Source organism: Grammomys surdaster, unplaced genomic scaffold (assembly GCF_004785775.1).
Source record: "Grammomys surdaster isolate TR1022 unplaced genomic scaffold, NIH_TR_1.0 233, whole genome shotgun sequence".
NCBI lineage: Eukaryota > Metazoa > Chordata > Mammalia > Rodentia > Muridae > Grammomys > Grammomys surdaster.
The window spans coordinates 685,931-689,198 of NW_021604678.1; the positions used below are offsets into that span (position 1 = coordinate 685,931).

The 3,268-nt window shown below is 38.9% G+C and overlaps 1 pseudogene; it reads right to left on the reverse strand.

The window, feature by feature from the left end:
* Positions 1-550: 550 nt before the first annotated feature.
* Positions 551-2,435, reverse strand: LOC114626343 (annotated as a pseudogene).
* Positions 2,436-3,268: the final 833 nt, after the last annotated feature.

Consider the following 3,268-nt stretch of genomic DNA (forward strand, 5'->3'; position numbering starts at 1 on the left):
TTTAATGGGAGGTTAACCCTACCTGGGATGATTGCTTGCTGAGGCTTAGCAACAGGGTCCAGCTTACACTTATACTTTATTGAATAAATACAATACCAATAAAATGCATTCAAATTTTTTTCTAAAAAAAAAATCACTTTTAAAGGCCATTCTAGTTAGGCTAATGACAAACACAGTAAAGGCAGGTATGCTAGTTTAACATAATTGGCTGATTTTATACAGCACTTATATCTTTTAGTCCACAAGTATATTATTAAATGATAGAGAACATCTAATACAACCATTTCTACATAACTAGTAAATGAATTTCTAAGAAAAAAAGATTTTACAGACCCCATATTTTATACCCACCCCCCCAACAGTCTAACTCTAAAGAGGATAAAGTCAATGCCTTTCCTCACAAGGTCAGGACTAAAGTCTCTTTGCCTATCAGAATCTGTATTTGTGATCCGTTCTGAGCATTGAGACAAGATTCAAATATTCTCAAAGAAGCACAATGTTGTGATCGCCTATTCAGCAACAGCGAGCACTGCATTCAAAAACTATCTCATCCCAGGAATTAAATTAGGTCAGCCACATTCATGGGCATTTCCTCCACTGCAGTATTGTAGAAAGTCTCAATGTCACGAAGAATCCTCTTGTCTTCTTCAGTAACAAAGTTTATAGCCACAACTTTCCTCCCAAATCGACCCCCTCTGCCAATTCTGTGTAAGAGAAAGAAACCAGCAGTCAACAAGTTGCTTTAAGTACTATTTAAAACTACTGAATATGACGATCCACTTGTTAAACCATCAGCTGCTGTTTACTTATCAGGGTTATAGTTTGTGCTTCTAAGTGGAGCACTAGCTGATAAAACCAATATCCAGGTGGAAAAACATCTTCCTTTGTACATAGTGCCAAAAGAATCCAAGGCTTGTCTGGCTGCAAAATAAGATAGGTGCCTTGAGCATTACAATAAAGCAGATGACAATATTGTGTTTGGAGTGAAATTAAAGCCCATACCAAAGTGGGCCAGCCAGGAGCAGTTGTCAGCCTGGGACAAATGTAAACACCAGGAATAAAAGAAAACAGTTATACAATCCATTTCAATGCACTTCTGGAACTGTAAATACAAATTGTGCAAGGTTAACTATTTTCCAGTGTGAAAGCAAGTATTTGATATGGTAACCCAAACTTATCACTGCTTTTTGCTCAGCTTCTTTTCACACGTTATACTGAAATTACTCAAATGTGTTACCTCCAAAACAGCTCTCTACCTTCTACAAAGTACCAGACAATACAAACCACCTAATGCTCCCTATCAGAAATGCTAACATACGAAATGCCTTGGGCTGGAACAACTTAAAATATCAAATAATCATGACAAAAGAAAATCAAATATAAACACCGACTCGCTCTTTATTCAAACAGTGTGCTGTTTTGCTTATGATTCCACGTCCTAAATTACGTCAACGCCATTTCTGAGTGCCATCTTGTCATCAACTACCGCTATCGACTCCTGTGAATATAGTTTTCACGATTGGTAGGAAGATCATAGTTTATAACCAAGGACACTTGTTGCACGTCAATCCCACGAGCCAACAAGTCAGTAGTGATCAGAACACGGCTTGACCCTGATCAGAATGCTCTCATGATGACATCTCTTTCCTTCTGGTCCATGTCACCATGCAGAGCAGAAACTGAGAAGCCTCTCGCATGCATTTTCTCTGTGAGCCAGTCCACCTTGCGCCTTGTATTAAGAAAGATAACTGCTTGTGTGATAGTCAAAGTCTCATACAAGTCACAAAGTGTCCAGCTTCCACTCCTCTCGCTCAACATTAATATAAAACTGTTTAATTCCTTCAAGGGTCAATTCTTCCTTCTTTACCAGAATTCGAATTGGATCTCTCATGAATTTCTTGGTCTCTTCTAGCACATCAGGTGGCATTGTGGCAAAAAGCAATACAACCTGAATGCTTGTATTTAATTTTTGGAAAATCTCATAGATCTGATCCTTAACCCCCCGGCTCAACATTTCATCTGCTTTATCCAAAACAAACATCTTGATCCATTTTGGAGAAAGGTATCTTCTGTTTAGCATATCAAACACTCTTCCTGGAATACCAACAACAATATGAGGGGCTTCAGCCTGCAACTTCTGCATTTCATTTCGAACATTTGTTCCTCCAATGCAAGCATGACAAGTTGTTCCCAAATAATCTCCTAGAGCCAAAATTACCTTTTGGATCTTTAATACAAGGGATAATAGCTCTCTGCTGAAGAGCTGAAGGCTTCTCAAAACCATAAGCATAGATGCCTCGAAGAAGGGACTCCTTTAAATTCATATCATCAAAGTTATCAACAATTTCATTCCAGTTGCTCTCGATGACACCATCGGGATCCATTCCCTCTGGGCCGCCATGTTCTCTGTTGTAATCCGCGGAGCCACCAGACATGATCCGAAAACCCGCTCAGCACCCGACTGAAAAGGATTAGCAATTTTTAAAAGGAAAGAATGTTTTTGTATTTTAGCAGTTAATTGGCATGATTGAATCACAGGAGCCACCTAGGAAAGACTACAGCAAGCGAGTGAGTTTCCTCGAGATAGCCCACCATTTTGCATGGCTGCAATGGGTGCAAGTACCCCAGAGACTTCAATCCAGGATTGCTTTTCACTGCTGCTATATCTTTCCTGCCTCTATTACATAGCTTAATGATTTCCTGGGTATTTACCCACTCTATTGGGCAGATTTTCTGCAGAATCCATACGAAGATAAACTTTCATGTAGTGATGTTTAGATGAATTGATGGTTTCATAATTGCTGATAATGATTTTATAGAACTCCTAAACTGATATAAGTATTCTCAAGCCCCCATAGAATAAAAGCTGCAAATAGAGCTCCATAAATCTCCATGTGTTATGGGCTAACTGCAATAGGAAAAGAAAACAGGCTTGAACTGCATTAATGACTAAGGAAAAATACTCATCCTAGGTCAGGTCCAAGACGAGGCCACAGGTGTGCACTATGATAAAGCAAGGCCATGCGACACTGTTGCTTTGAACTTATAATGAGCATATAGAATGAAAGACTGCTTTGAATTTATAATCTACATTCTTCTTCTGTAACTCTCTTTTGTGTAACATTTTATCTATGAGGTAATTATTTTCTCACATAGAAAACTTGTATAAAATGTTGAAAGCAAAAATAAAGGTTCCATGTAGCCCTTTTCTGCTTCATCCAGTGTGCCTGTGTGTATGTGTGTGCCTGTGTGTATGTGTGTGCCTGTG